The sequence below is a fragment of the Peromyscus californicus genome, unplaced genomic scaffold (assembly GCF_007827085.1).
Source record: "Peromyscus californicus insignis strain IS unplaced genomic scaffold, ASM782708v3 Scaffold_10__1_contigs__length_136768540, whole genome shotgun sequence".
Taxonomy (NCBI): Eukaryota; Metazoa; Chordata; class Mammalia; order Rodentia; family Cricetidae; genus Peromyscus; species Peromyscus californicus.
In genome coordinates this window covers 65,655,400-65,672,134 of record NW_026294391.1, presented here as the reverse complement: position 1 = coordinate 65,672,134, position 16,735 = coordinate 65,655,400, and the positions used below count along the sequence as shown (strand labels likewise).

Genomic DNA, 16,735 nt, shown 5'->3' with positions numbered 1-16,735 from the left:
ATGTGGCTTACCATTCTACGTTATGGTCCACTATTGAATGGAAGTCAAGGTAGTAGGAACTTGAAGAATCTTTATACATCACCTCCACAGTCAAGAGGAGGGAACAATGAATTAAAGCATGCATGCCAGTGCTGAGTTTGCTTTCTCTACTCTTAACTCAATCCAGAAACCCCTTCTGGTGGAATGGTGCCACCAACAGCAAGTGGGTCTTCCAACCTTAATGCAATCAGAATAATCTCCCATTGACATGCCCACAGGCCAACCTCATGTATACAATCCCCCTTTAAGACTTCTTCCCGCCAAACGGTGGTGGCGCATACCTTTAATGCCAGCACTTGGGAGGAAGAGCCAGGCAGATCTCTGTGAGTTCAAGGCTAACCTGGTCTACAGAGCAAGCTCCAGGGCAGGCATTAAACTACAAGGAGAAACCTTGTTTCAAAAAACCAAAAAAAAAAAAAAAGACTTCCTTCCCACATGAGTCCATCCCACATGAGTCTATAGTATCTCAAATTGGCAAATAATACTAACCATTACAGTAAGAAAAATAATTCCAGGGAGTCTCATTGGCCTAAAATTTTGACTGACTTGAGAATCATGTGAATGATCCCAAACAGTTTCTCTCACCTTATACTTGTCCACTGTCCTTGAACATTTTTTTTTCAGACTTTCTATTTGTTTCCTTGGAACAACCTTTTTTTCACTCTGTAGTTCTTATTAAAGTAGAATCTGGGTCAGCCTTTCGCATATGCCTTCCATTTACATATTCCTAAAGCTTCACTTTAACATGAGAATGTTCTAAGCCAAGCTCTTTGCCCTATATTGAGAATATCTATAGTGTTTATTACTTAGCATTTGATGTTTTACTTTACTTTATGATAATGTTTTAGGATTTTTAAAATATAACATTTTATTATTATGCAAAGGATTAAATTAAAAAAGCACTCAATAGTATGATTCTTTCCTCCTGTACCTGTAACAGAACTTACACAATTATAAAAATTCTACTTTTTTGTTTGTTTGTTTCCTTCAGGCTTACATTTTCTTTTGAAATTAGCTATACACAAACTATTTTTTACTTACAAATAATCTCCTGCAATGGGAGTAAGGGCTTAACTATTGTCCTTATTTTACAGCTGGAAAATGGAAGTTGTATTTCTTATACAAAGTCACAGCATTATAGAAAAAATGAAATTGAAACTCTGGACTCTTGATCTGCTTTCCATTTCATTTATAAGTCAGCTTGCTTTTTTCCTTAAAGAAAAAAGAAGGAACTGATTTCATCTTCAGAGAGTTATACAAACTCTCATTTCTCTTTGAAGAAAAATCATTTAATCTGTCAGATACAAGATCTTCAATTTTTTTTTTGTAATAGCATCTGCTATACCTAGCTCCTCAAGGAGTAAAATTGACTTTCTTAGTACTAATTCTTGTTTAATCAATCAAATTTTCACCAGCCCGTGACTAAATTTTCTGCTTACTTTTAGTCTTCAGTATCATTTGAAAAACTCTAAATTTACCAAGTTTGTGCCCACAGATTGTCTCTCATGTATGGTTTCAGATCTTCCCGTCTCTCTTTGTACTGGTAAGCTAAGATTCTCTTCTCCAGTCTTGTAGTTGTCTATTCTGGGTCTGGCTTGAACTTTCTTTTGATCCTTCAGCCTGACTTCCTAACAGATTGTATATTTGACTAGCATTATGAGTTACAGCTAAAGGGACCCTTCCTCTCTTCACAGTGAACTTTATAAGAGTTACCATGACATTTGTTCTGCAATTTTTACTAATAACTGTGTATCTTTCAACTCAGATTTAGCTTGTCAGTTTGAACTGTGGTAGAACACAAAGATTGGTATACTTGAAAAAATGCGATATGACTAGTTAGTTAATTTTTGGCTTCAGGACTTTTGTACTTGTGAAATTAGGACTCACTCAGCCCACAAAATTACCTCCTGTCCCCAGTTCCTAAGAGTAATCTTGGATCAATATAAGATAGACCTATAAAGAATTGTCATGGATCAAATCCCATTTTTATTTGGTACCAATTGTTCCTGAATTTTGTTAACTGGACTCTGTATTCATTTTCTATGTATGAATCTTTTATTTGTTGACTTAATAAAAGGTCCTAACCTCTTCATTTGAAAGTGTATAGTTTTGGGGTCTAAACTTCAAGCATCTCATAATTATCTCAATCTAATTATCTGACCAGATTTCAGATTTTCATGGCAAATTGAACCCCATATCTTTGTTATGTATTATTACCTGCATTTAATCAATAATAGTGATTAATAATGGATAACATTGATTACTATCTATGTATCAAGGTCAAGTCAATGAATTTTCAAAGTACTAAATTAATATACATCAATTCAGACCCGAGGTAAGTATTTTCATTTTCCTTAACTCTATTGCATTGTATTGGCAAGTTTCTGTCTTTTAGACTAGACTACCTTAGCTCCTATATCTGAGTCCATATTTTCTGTCAATCTTTCAATCAACATTCAGTCTTTTACTGTTTTGTCTAGTTTCCTGTCTTTGCCTTGCTGAACAAAATATCTTTGATTCTGTCATACCCAATGATTCATTACTAAGGTCAAATGATGATCACCTTTGTGTGATTCATTTTAGAATGACTTAAGTAGTTAAGGTTTTTGAATCTGTAGTTAGGAAAACAGATTTGAATCCTAGCTATAAGGCTGTGTACCTCTCTAGTCCTGTGCCCATATTTTCATCCTAAAATGGGACTAAGAGTAACCATTTCATAGGACAAATATCAGAAACAAAAGAATTAACATATAAATTAGTGAATACAATCATAAAACAAGTCTTAAGATGATATATAATCTTAATAGCTATTGCTTCTTTATTGGTGAATGTTAAAATTTATTGAATTGTATTTTTTCTTCAATATTCTTTGCCTCACAAGTAACGATAACTGTGGAAAGGAGATATTTGAAAAAAAGCACATAGTTTTTGTTTGAGAATTTTATCTAACAAATGAAAGGTATCTTGACCAATTTTTAAATACCTGAAATAATGCATGTAGAAAAAAGTTCATTTGTATGGCAGAATTCTTAAGATGTTTCTGTGATTTGAAGAAAAGAACACGAGGGTAATTAAAATAGAGTTTAGAATCAATTAGTGGATTGCTCAGCTTGCTTCAGGGTCACTGCCAGAGGAAACTAACTTTTAAATTAAAATTGAATGTGGTAATAATTAACACTGGTAACTAAAAATGAAAACATATTTAATAAAGTAATCAAGTAGATACCCTAAAGGCCATACCTTTATGTTATGTACATTAGTGTATTTGACTAACTCAGTTCCATTAGAATATCCAATAAATCTTTTCTTCTTGGTACTTTCCGTATTTCTTAATTTCTTATAATTCTCAATCAGTCCAATAGTTTCTAGATACAAAACTTATTCAAAAACTCTTGAGAGGTACTCACATGAATGAGAAACTTTAGCTCAAGGAGTCTACTATGTAGAGATAGAAATGTAAAAATGTAACAATTTAAATAATACAAAAATATAGAAATGTAGAAAAAGACAATTTGTTTTAAAGCAATGTGGTTGTCTTCATCACAATGTGGGGTAAAAGCAATATGTTCCAGAGAAGTTCTAAGGAGGGCACAGGCATTTGGGTCAGAGTAGCCTGGAAAAATCCTGGAAACAAACAAACAAACAAACAAACAAACAGGATTGGAATTTGTTTCAAAACATAAATAGGATTTTGAGCTCTTTCAAATGTTTTCCATTTCTTCTAAAAATGACTACTCTTGCTTCCCTATTTATGTACTAAGATGCCTCCAGCGTTTCCAGGAAGCAGAATGTCAGAGGATAAAGGAGGTCTAGCCACAGATCTTGTAATCCAGACTTTCTTGATACACCTGCTAAACAGCTGTCAATAATTCTGGCATGTCAATCTCCACATTGCTCTTCTCCACCCTCTCAGGAGTTTTCCTCAAGATAGCTATCTATGAAATACAGGTATATTTCTCATTTAACATAAGAAAATCTGAAGAAATATCTGAAATAAACCCATGTCTCAGTCATCATGATTCAAAAATGGGAAGCTTCCTTAGCCCACAGGAATGTTGACTCACATGGGAACAGGATAGTGTAAAGTATGTAAAATGTACTACACATGCTCATTCCTTGTTTTTCTCATTGCTGACAATGTACAGCTTGCTACTACTCTCACATTTTCTAGTCATTCATATTGAATTGCCTGAGCCAGATGCAAATCACTTCCTTCTTCTCTTTCCTGGGGTCCAGATGCTGTTTACAAGACAGAAAATGTGTGGTGGGCTCCGTACAGTTTGGCAACATCTGCATTTGGATACAGGCATCAAAAACTTTTTAAACCTTGCATATGGTTTATCAATTGTTTTCTATACTGTGAACTCTTGGAGACCAAAATATTTCTGCTTAGGCAATGTATCTATGAATTAGTAGCAATTTAGATATAAGACAAATTAAAATCTAATCTGCCACTGGACTGAACTCTGGCAAAACACATGATCTTTTTCTGGAAGTCTGGTACTCAGCATGTGAAAATTAAACCAGTTAGTGGAAACAGTGTTTGTTACGCTAAATTAAAGTTCTTGAGAACTTTGAGAATTAAAAAGATTTAAGTTCCCTTTGAAATCTAGGGTGGAGTACATGGCCTTCTAAATAGCTCCAAACTCTATATGATCAAACTATTTAATGAGAGCTCAGTCTTAGACATGCATTTGATTTCAAATTTCCCACAAAGTATAAATGAAGATTTGATTGCACATGAACAACACATTTGTTTCAATATAAAAGTTAATCTTATGTCATGAAAGAAGCTGATTAATGATGCTGTCACCCTATATTCTAGCAAAGCCAACATTGCAAAAAAGTAGCATTTAATTAAATATTTTAGTTTTCATGAAAATTTTCAGAAATTAACTGACAGTAGAAGCTTCTAGACTATATTCACAGTAATATGGGGGAAGAATGCTGTTTAATTAAAACAACTGATAATGACATTCATATTGTCATTTAGATATATTGAAATAATCTGTAAATCGAGTGTGTCCTTTCTGGTAAGCAATGAAGAATTAATTGCTCTTGTATAAAGGATTTTAATAATAATAGAACATCAATTTTCTTTTTTAACCATAATTTTAAAGTAGTTATTCTTAATTTATTAGTGAAGAAAGTATATTGTAACTTAATAGAATGTTGCCATTCTTATAAATTGACAAATTATTAATTAAAACCATAATATTTTATTGGAAAAGAAGCATAATTCTGTAAGTACACGATGTTCTTACAAAATATCAAACCTGTTTTAAGTATATTCTTTTAAATTGATTTAACTGATCTATAAAATAAATTTAAAATCCAGATCTATATTGTATTATATCTTTTTTGAGACAGGAACTCACAATATATGCATCCTCATTCCACTAATGCTTTCCCTATTCAGATAAAGGAATAAGAATAACTTATTGAGAGTATATTATCACCTAAGCTACAAAGAGATTCCCAGTGTTTGGTTCATAATTAAAAACATCCCATCCCCTCCCCCGTCCTCTCCTCCCCTCCTCTCCTCTCCCCCATAAGACAAAAAAATCCCATCTTTTCATTTGTGGCTCCTGAAAAGAATGCAAATAAAGTTGCCTACATTTTAATTTAATTTAATAAAACTCTTGGTTTCTTTTATTCTTTTTTTGTTTTTTTGAGACAGGGTTTCTCAGTGTAGCTTTGCGCCTTTCCTGGAACTCACCCTGTAACCCAGGCTGGCCTGGAACTCACAGAGATCCACCTGCCTCTGCCTCCCGACAACTGGGCTTAAAGGTGTGTGCCTCCACCGCCTGTCTTTTTTTCTTAAAATAATGGTAAATAATACTGAGATCTGTCTTATGTATCCAATTTGAATTGGTGCTCAATTTCAAAAAAAGAATTGGAAAAAATGTTGATAATATAGATTATAATTCATACAGTAAAATAATGTGTATATGCTACTTCAATGAACAATTTAATAGGCAAGTAAATGGAGAATAGGAAGCATATTTTCAGTAGAATTACAAACAGTAAGTGTATAATGAATGATGCAAAGAGATATCATCACTGGTAAGTACCACAATTCTTAGTCAAGTGTCATTAACATATGATAAAATTAATAGCAATTCTATTATGAGAAATATAAACTTTTTGTGGCTTCAATGGATCCTAGAAGGTGCCTAGTAATCACAGAAGAGAAATAGAAACATTTGTGATTTTTTAAAATGTTTTAACTGGAATTGAATATCATTTTCCTCCCTTCCTTTCCTCCCTCCTGCCCTCCCATCTATCCTCTTTTGAATCCCTCCCATATTCCCGCCACTATTAATTCCATAGCCCTTCTTTCTTTGATTATTGCTGTTACATATGTATGTATGTACAATTATGTATAAATACAACCTGTGAAACTTTTTGATCTTTTTGTGTATCTGATTTCAATACGGGGGCTTATTCCTGGGGAGAAGCTAAATCTCATTCTGCCAGCTGTCATTAGTTGCCTGCAGTTCTTTGTCTGGGGTGGGACCCCACAAAATTTTCCCTCTTTCACATGTCCATTGATATTGCCATTTTTCTTGTCTTGTTTTTGTAGCCATTTCTAGGATTCACTCAACAGGACAGAAATCATGCCTGGTACTGGAAACCTGGCTAACTTCCCCTGGCTAGTGAGATCATGGTCTATAGAAAAGAATCTACTACCTCCATTTACTAGAGCAGCATAATTAATTACTGCATTCTAACTCTTATCATCATACTCACAGGTAAGTGTAACTACCACCCCTCATCAAAGTTGCTTTTCTTTACAGCAAATGGAGACAATCACAGAAAACCACAACTGAACACAACGCAGAAATCAATAGATAATGGAAATCTATGCCTCAATGGATGCATCTGCATCACATCTCCTGAATCTAAGGGTCAGGGAACATTATGAAAGGGAGAGTGGGAGGACTGTTATAGCCACAACACCAGGAAGTCTGCTGTAAAACAGTTTCTCTTAAGAATAGATGCATAAACAAGAGGAGAAATAGAAAATTTGCACTGCTCAAACCTGACAGATACTACTTCAGCCAATTATTAAAGATTAACTAAACCAATAAGTAGACATAACAATAACAGTTGCACTAAAAGTTCAATATATATTATTTCTGGGATTTCAAAATAAATGGACAAACTGAATTCCAGCACTAGGAACCATTGCACAAAATGAAAATGACTAGTATCTATTCCTTAAATTTGTTGAAGTCATGAAAGAAAAGAAATGCTGGGGAATTAACCAAGACAAAGAGAGAGTGAAGAGGCATGATGATTAATAGAATTTGTAATACAAGATTTGATATTAGAATACATACAGAAGTTTAGGGGGCAGTTAGAAAACTTGCATAATGTTTGTAGATGAGAGTACTCTATACATGCTCACATCTTGATTTTTATTGTTCTAATGTTGTCACACATGATGTTAGATTTTAGCGGCTATAATACTAGTCTAATTTTTGTGTCTTAAATTATTCTAAAATTAAAAGTATCAAAAACAACAAAACGTGTATTCTAGTACACATTTTAAAATAATTGGAACGATTGAATGAAGTTGCTTTCCAGAGGCTTGAGAACTAATGCCAACTTTAAAACATAATTCTTCCAATATCTTTACTTATATTATCCTAATGTTTACTAATATTTAAGATAACCAATCACATAACTCCTATCTTCTTGCCATTTAAATCCCTTTCACCAAGGGAAAACATAAAACTCATGTTGCCAATTTTAGCTAGATATGCTTTTCTGTGCTTATTAGTTGGTAAATACATCAAATTATATGTCAGTACTCATAGATCAGGTTTATAAGAGTCATCACTGCTGAAACATATTGCTTTTAAAAAAAAACCCTCAACTTTGTCTTTCTGTAATTTTCAGTTCACAAGCAGCTGAAATACATGTTAAAAACAACAAAATAAGCCTAGCAATCAAAGTTGAAAAATCTTTCCATTTCTCCAATCAGAATGAAAACAATCAAGAATCAAGTTTTAAGTGATTGTGTTTTTTTAATTAAAATTTCTTATTTTTATACTGCATTTTCTCCTCTCTACTCCCTCCAACTTCCCAACTCCTCTTGTGCCCCTCTCCTTCTGAAATTCATGGCCTATTTATTGTTGCATTTATGCATATGTTTTCTAGAGTCAATCCCTTAGTTTTAGACAACCAATTGTAGGAGGCTCTACATCTATCTATAGCATTATAACCAAGGAACAGAAATGATAATAATTATTTATTCATCAGGTGCTATGTTCTACTTAATGCAATATGTACTTGGCATAAGTTTTGAGTTCGATTTTGAGAATCATATGAGGCAAATGATATTATTATTCATATTTTATAGGTAAAGTAATCAAGATTGAGTGACTATAAATCACTTATCCAGAGGTAACATCTAGTAAATTCTTGCTGAATGCGTGCACCAAATTCTCACTGTATCTATTATTCTTGAGTTTCAACAATCCAAAACTAACTTATTGATTCTAAAGTGAGGAATAATCACACACACACACACACACACACACACACACACACACACACACACACACACACACAAATAAAACAGTAAATCATGTTTTTGTGTTTCAATTTTCTGTTACATAAAGCATTCTAATACTTGAAACCTCCAAACATTGTACATCAGTAAGAACCAATATTTAGATACCGGATACTTCTTTTAATCAAGGCATAGTATCTTCTAGAGTCTAGAATCAGAGTGTAAATATTTCAGATACTGCAATGTGCCATTAAGCAACATAATAGAATTACTTATAAAAAAACTCATCCCACTAGATTAAAGTAGTGAGTTATTTATTCTGTGATTTTTCTTTCATTTGCATGAAAATTAGACTTTCAGGCTGGTTAGTATTGAGCTATCTATAGTCATTCAACTAAAACTACATGTAAATAAGAAATTGAAGGAAAGCATGCCTGGTAAATGTTACTGGAAATACTGGTTTGTTCTTTTACAGCTAGGAGAATGGCGAACATTCTTAGAAAGCTATCTCTTTCAAGAAACAAAATCATGAAAGAATAAAGGACCAGACAAACACACTGCTGCAGATAAAAACCAGAAATTTCGCTGGGGGGAGGGAGCTCCTTTACTGTTTTTGCAGTTTGGCAGCTGTCAACATCTCCAAATATCATCTCCCCCAAACTGTTGAAAGAAAAGAAGCCTTTGATTTCCCCCTTGAGACGCTAAGCCTGAAAATGGAACCTTTGTAGTCCCAGACCCATCTCAGACAATATCCCCTCTTTACTTTCTAGTTGGCAGAAATATGTAATTCCTAAGTAGTTAATTAAATAAGTTTTATCATTTTAAACTTGATTTCAAAAGGAAAAAGGGGGTAAAGTAAATCTCTGACATGTGTCCCCCTTTACTACAAATCTTAAGAGACTAAACAGCACATTTCTTGCATCATTAATAATGTAAATTAGTTTTTGTTTGTGTCTCACATAAGGCTATAATTAGAAGTAAATATTTAATGCCCAGATCAGAAAATCAAATCTAACACCCAGAAATTGTGTTCTCTAGGTACAGGAACTTAATGTAAGAAAGATTGTATGTACAGAAATTTTCGTTTATTTAACCTTTCTTGCCTTTTCTTCACTATCAGTGGATTACTTTGTAATTATTTATTAAACAGCAGTGTTTTCATATTCTTTCTCCACCAATCTCTAGGGATATAAGCAGCATTAAATATTATACATTTAACATTATAAAATGTAATTGGATATTCATGTAAACATTGCATCTGTATTTTCAATTTAATATTATATGAATACCTAAAAGCCAAATCATCATTCAAATTGCAATTCAGAAATTTATGTATGACATTAATTTCTCATAGTTTAGTTTAAAATATTTATTGATCTGCTAAATTTGGAAAAACCTTATTTTTTTAACATTATCAGAAATCCTTGGGTGTTGCATTATCATTTTAGCAGCTAGACAACTATCTACAGAAAATAACTATTTATTTTTAATCATTATTGTTTAACTGAGTTTTTCAGATTACTCCAAATTCACCTTTTGTTTCTTCTTTCTTCTTTCCCTTAATTACCACATTGGGGATACAAACCAGAGTCTTCTGTATGTTAGACATACGACCTATTTCTGCCAGATGCATATTCATTTTTCACTAGGAATGGTATGTGAAATAGAATAGGAACTCTCAAGCAAATTTACCAGTGTAAAATGAGGATTAATGTAGCTAGAGTTTTCCTGCCTGGCCCACAGTCAGGACAAATCTCTATCACCTGCCAGTCCCACAGCCGTCAGACCCGACCAAGTAAACACAGAGACTTATATTGGTTACAAACTGTATGGCCGTGGCAGGCTTCTTGCTAACTGTTCTTACAGCTTAAATTAATCCATTTCCATTAATCTATACCTTGCCACATGGCTCGTGGCTTACCGGCATCTTCACATGCGGCTTGTCATCATGGCGGCTGGCAGTGTCTCTCCCACCCAGCTTCCTGTTCTCTCAATTCTCCTCTCTGTTAGTCCCGCCTATACTTCCTGCCTGGCCACTGACCAATCAGTGATTTATTCATTGACCAATCAGCAACACATTTGACATACAGACCATCCCATACCCTCTAGTAATTAAGATTAAAAAAATTTACTAAGCACACAATTAGATTAGTTTTTAATTTTCTACTGAGTAGAACTTTATCCCAATGTCTAACCAAATTGAAAAAAATAAGTTCTATCATGTTGCAATCTGATAATGATAAAAACGTTGCTAAGGAATATCTTTCCTTAATCTTGTAATGATTGTCACCTCTGTATCTTGCTTCTTCTTGTGATCAGTGCTGTGAGGAACATGGAAGTTCTAGTACCTCTTCAGCATACTCATTTCAATGATGTAAGATATATTGTAGATTTTGATTGCCAGGAATTCTATTTTTGATATCATTGAGATTTGTTATACCCTTTTATAATGACAGTACATCATTTACATATTCATCATTAGTGCACAAGAGTCTCAATTTCTTCATATACTTGCTAATTCTTGTCATATGATAAAAAAACATTTTGGCAGATATGAAGTGATATCACACTGTGGGATATATACATATTGAATATTATTTTTTCAAAAGGGAGAGATCCTTTCACTTCAGACAACATAAATGAACTTGGAAGAAATGAGCCAAAAAGAAATAAAGCAGGTATAGCCAAATAAATATATATATGTATATATACCACATGACCTCACTTTCTATGTGGAATCTATAAACTTAGAACTCATAGAAGAGGAGAGTATAATAATCATTACTAGAGACTTGAAAAGAGGGCTGGACGCTGGGCAGTGGTGGCACATACCTTTAGTCCAAGCACTGAGGAAGCAGAGGCAAGTAGATCACTGAGTTCAAGGCCAGGCTGGTCTACAGCATGAGTTCCAGGACATTCAAGCTTACACAGAGAAACTCTGTCTTGAAAAAACAAAAAAACAAAAGAAACAAACAAAAAACAACAACAATGATAAAAGAGGGTTGGATATGGAAAGACTAGTCTAAGAGTTCAAAGATTCAGTTAGGCAGGAGAAATATGGTTTGGTAATCAATTGCACAGACTTGGAAATATAAGTAATGATGTATTATATATTTTTAAATTGTTTAGATTTGAAATGTATTAACCCTAAAACAGATAAGCACATAAAGAGATAGATTTATTGAGTATTTTGATTTTATTATTTCATACTGTAAACAAGCACATATAAAGCCACCAAATTGTACAATGTAAGTTTATGAAATTATCATTTCGTTAAACTACAAAGAAAAACTAAAATATATGAATGTTTTTACTCAGATTTAGTATCCACACCCAAACTGCATTAGAGCAGTCAAGTAAGTTGTGGAGAAATAGCCAGAAGGGATGTGTAAGACCTAAGGTTTATTCACACATAGAGGGAGCTATCATGGGAGAGCCACAAACTTAGAAGTAAGAGAAGAGAACATATAACACCAATGATAAATCTGTTCAGACAGTTGAAGGGAGAGTGGAGTCCACTACTATTCATAGCACTTATTTTCTCTAGTATACATCTGCCAAAATTCAAACAATGCATCTCCTTTCCACAGTACTCCTCAGAAGTTACGGTAGTAGGTGGCTGGAGCAAGAATGCTTATTCTTTGCACAGAACTCCTTCACAGCACTGCTTGCCACTAGGAGAGGAATTTTGCAGATTAGACCACATAGCCTGTTAGTGTTCCTTGTCCTTGGACGACCTGTATTCCAAGGAGTAGCTAGCTTAGCATATAGTCAGGGATCAGATTCTATCCACAGATCAGACTAGCTTTCCAATTTCCAGTGACTTGGGATAAGGCTAACCTCATATACGCATTTTATCTTTGGATTTTATGATCCTATTGCATTGAATCTTTGCACTGGCTAGACCATGGGATGAGAAAATGTGCTTTTAGGAACATAATATTTGTATTCTACTTTTTCTCAAATCATAATGTGTGTGTGTGTGTGTGTGTGTGTGTGTGTGTGTGTGTGTGTGTGTGTGTGTGTGTATGCACATTGGTCAGACAAAATTTACAGGGCTTATTAAAATTTTTATTAAAAGGTTAGTAATAAAATTAAGAATACATTCAAACTATGTTTCTCATGGTTTTTTTTTATGTGCATGAGTATTTTGCCTGCATGTCTAACCTGTACACCACATTAATTCATGGTGCCCACAGAGGGCAGAAGAGGGCATCAGATTCCCTGGAACAGAAGTTACAGACATTTGTTAGCCACCATGTGAATGCTGGCAATAAAATCCAGGACCTCTGCAAGAGCAGCTAAAGCTCTTAACTAGTGGGCCATCTCTTTAAACCCTCAAACTATATTTCATTTTCTGTATTGCTTCTCAAATGATAAAATTAATGAATAGATTTCTACTTTTGATATGCACTTGCAGAATTTGAAATAAATTTTAGTCTCTGTCTCAAAAGAATATTGGATGAAAATCAGACAAGTGTAATGCTTTCTGCACTTAACCTAAGATATCACATAAACTTCTTTAGGTTTAGTTTGGGCAAGTATGAGTTGTAGGTAGCTATTAGTGGATTGCCTTTTTGTAGAGAGAGCATAAGAGGTTCACTTTTGAAAAGCAAAATGACTTTACATTTGAGGAACTTTTATGTAATGATCACTTCTTCCTGTTTGAATGGTGTCCAAATTATGTCAGTGTCCCACTTCTGCTTAGTCATCTCCACTGCTCCTTTTGAACTAGCAAATCATTTATGTATTTCAGAAATATGTTGGCAACTATTATGTAAGTTCCGGACCCTATTTTCAGCAGGGGAAAACAAATAATAAGAAACAGAGGTTATCTGAAATCAGGACTATCTAAAATTAAGTACCAGGAATAATCAATTGAACGCAAAGTCAGAATTACATTTAACTTATCTAGCAAGGGTAAGAAAAACATTCTTCTGGATTAAGAGGTTTACATTTCAACATTTCTGTATACTGGAAATATTAGAAACAGGTAAAAATGAAAGCACTTTGGAAACTGAATAAGTATAAAATGATGACCAAAGGAATTATTATTCTCCTCCTTCAATTTTTTCTTCATATTCACCAACATAGACCATGTTTCTTTCTGCTGGATCATAAGTTGTTAATTTGACAAATCACTTCATATAAAAATGTGAATTGTTAGTTCTGGTTTAATTTACCTCTTGGAATCTTTTGCCAGTGGATTTTAAGCATTCCCTTTGTCCAAAAGAGTAAGGAACAGTGAAAAATTTGGCATAGGAACTTCAGGTAGCAGAATAATAGAAAAAAAACTTTCATTTTATGCTAGGATGGGCTAATGGGAGTGTGTGTGTGTGTGTGTGTGTGTGTGTGTGTGTGTGTGTGTGTGTGTGTGTGTTGCACATCTGTGTTCACAGGCACATGTGTGACTATATATGTATAGAACTGAGGATGGTGCCAGGAATCATCCTGTATCTCCCTTCTACCTTATTCATTGAGGCAGGGTCTTTCTTCCATACTCAGATCTTGCTGATATGCCTAGTCTAGCTAGTTACCTTGCTCTGGGGATCCCATGTGTTTACCTTCCAAAATTAGAATAGAAGACGTTTCATACCTTCTTGGCATTTCACATGGGTTTTGAGGAGACTTGCTATAAGCATTAAGACATCTTCCAGCATTGAGTTCATCAACTTATTATGTAGAGGCCACCTATTCTGCTGACATACAGAGTCAGCCTGAGGCATATCAAAAGGCTTTGCTATGCTCATTATCTTATTTGATGCTCCTAGTAATCTTCTAAGGAAAAGAACCAGAATTTTAGCTAGTAAGTGGGAGAATACAGAACTGAAACCCGAAAACTCTGACTCCTTGTCATGTTCTTTGTACTATAAAAGTGGTTTTAAACACCTTTTTTGTCCATTGTGTAAATAAAATGTTTTAGGTAACTCCATGATAAATAAAAGGGATAATCAGATATATTTGTTTGAAGATGAATTTAAGGGCTCAGAGACATAACTTACCATTCCTCTCTGTTCCTTTTCACAGCTTTAAAGATCTTCCTCAAAACATCATACCATCTATGACAACAACTGCGCAGTACTCTGCAGCTGTATAACATACCATTTGCAAATATCAACCTAACTATTTAATAATCATTGCATGGTCTCATTCAACTTATCTAATATATTAAGAGTTGCTTTGTCCATTGAAAATAACTTTACTTAGATTGTAGATTTTAATAATTACAAAGATTAAAGAGTTAATATATGTAAAATATAGCATCATTGACCAGTTAATAAAAAAAAAAAGTAAGTAAATTGTTGGAAATTTGCAAAGCTGCTTTCTTCATGTGTTGTCATTAAAACATAATATTACTAAAATTTACAATTCTCATTAACTTGTGTAATTCTATATGTGAAGAATAAAGAAAACATGTTTTAGTGAGAAAACTTTTAGAAAGTGTAAAAGATTTTTATTTAAAAGGGAATATTTTGTCCAAATTCAGAAATTTTTAAAGGTTTATTTCAAAATGTAAATTTAAACATGTAAAGACTAAATAGCAAATAGAAAGCAAAGATATAAGAAAACTACAGAAATGAAATGTGTTTTTCATAAGATAGGCTAATTGAGAAAAGTGTCTTTTGGATGAAAGGAGATTTTATAAATAAATAAGATAGTTTTTCTTGAGGAAAATGACTCAACTATTTTAAATGGAAAAAAATCAAGACAGAACCCAAAGTAAGACTATAAATTTGTACAATGTCTGAATGAATTACAGGTTATTGAAGGAAAAAATCTTAGAAAAGGTTATATGAATCAATTAATTATAATTTAATAGGTTATTTAAAGCATTTTGTCAGGTTGACATTTAATGTACTTATTTAACAAAGGAAAACTCAAATGTTTACAGTAGTAAAAGTCATCTTAAGTTTTTAGATGATCTTAATAATTTTCACAAATTCCAGACTTCTGTTTTTTCTAAGTAGATGTTTGTGTTTGTTTTCTGAAAACTTGGTTAAGCTTTTGATTAGATAAGGACCAAATCTTATTCTTTTTAAATAAAGAACTGATCCTTCATAGAGTTAAGATTTTTGTTTGTTTTTTAATCTGCTTGTTTTGAAGCCTTCTGAACATAACTTTATGACTTTGTTTAACCAAAAGAAAACTGTGTTGGATAACAACACTGTTTAAATAAACAACAATTTTATATTATTAAATTGTTTACTGTCTTATATGTCTGTGACTAGAAATGCACAGATGTTCATGCCTGGATAATGTCTAAAATGTCTAAATTTTATGGAAAAGTTTAAAGAGTTAAAGGCAGATGCATTTAATACATACAAAGTAAAAAATAAATGCTTTTATGTAGTTAAAATTGCATGTGGTCCTCAAACATATTAAATAGTCAGTATAATTTTTGACTTTCAGATTTTTGTATTTGATTCTATTTAAATGTAAGTATCTTGCCATTTGTGCAGTTTTATGCTTTTTAAAAATGAGTGTCATTACTCTATGTATACCTGCTAAAGGCAGAGCTGAACAACTACAATTGTTCTTATGAACTATGGGGTCTAAATTTTGCTTCAAAATTAAAATCTAACTCAAATTGTAAATGCCAAAAACATAGGTGAACATTTTTGTGTCTTTCCACATTATCATAATTTATTGAATAACAAGAAATTCAAAAGTTTAAAGTTTTAGTGACAGCAGTTTTTCTTATAATCCATATGTGCTGTATATGCTGGTAGCCAAAGGCAGTTCAAGTTGTTTTATTATAGTCCAAAATAACTAATATTAACTCTCATATCACGCATCACATGCACACTATGTGTATATATATATATATATGTATGTATATACTCATATACACCCATACACACACACACACACACACACACACACACACACACACACACACACACACGTATATCTGTGACTAACAGAATGAATATAAGTTATGTAGCCTGAGAAGGCTTCAAGAGGTTTCAAAACTCTGTGTTAATATGGCTAGGAATCAGACAAGTGCTAGTAGGAAGCTGAAGGTAGAATTCAAGAGAAAACTTCAGAGTTCAGCTGTGAGGTGAAAGGCAATACTGATCTCGAGCAGGAAACGGCAGGTGTGGACCTGGTTCTCAAAATAAACAGGTGGACGGGCATGTGAGACAGACAGTTGAGTAGGCTGCATCAACA

The 16,735-nt window shown here is 33.3% G+C and overlaps 1 long non-coding RNA gene across 1 annotated transcript; it reads left to right on the top strand.

Moving 5' to 3' along the window:
* The first annotated feature begins 537 nt into the window (after positions 1 to 537).
* LOC128108343 (uncharacterized) lies at positions 538 to 15,631 on the top strand. The gene is made up of 3 exons (XR_008217441.1): positions 538 to 3,987; positions 6,626 to 6,794; positions 14,591 to 15,631. It is a non-coding gene; the product is annotated as an uncharacterized LOC128108343 (long non-coding RNA).
* The last annotated feature ends 1,104 nt before the right edge of the window (positions 15,632 to 16,735 follow it).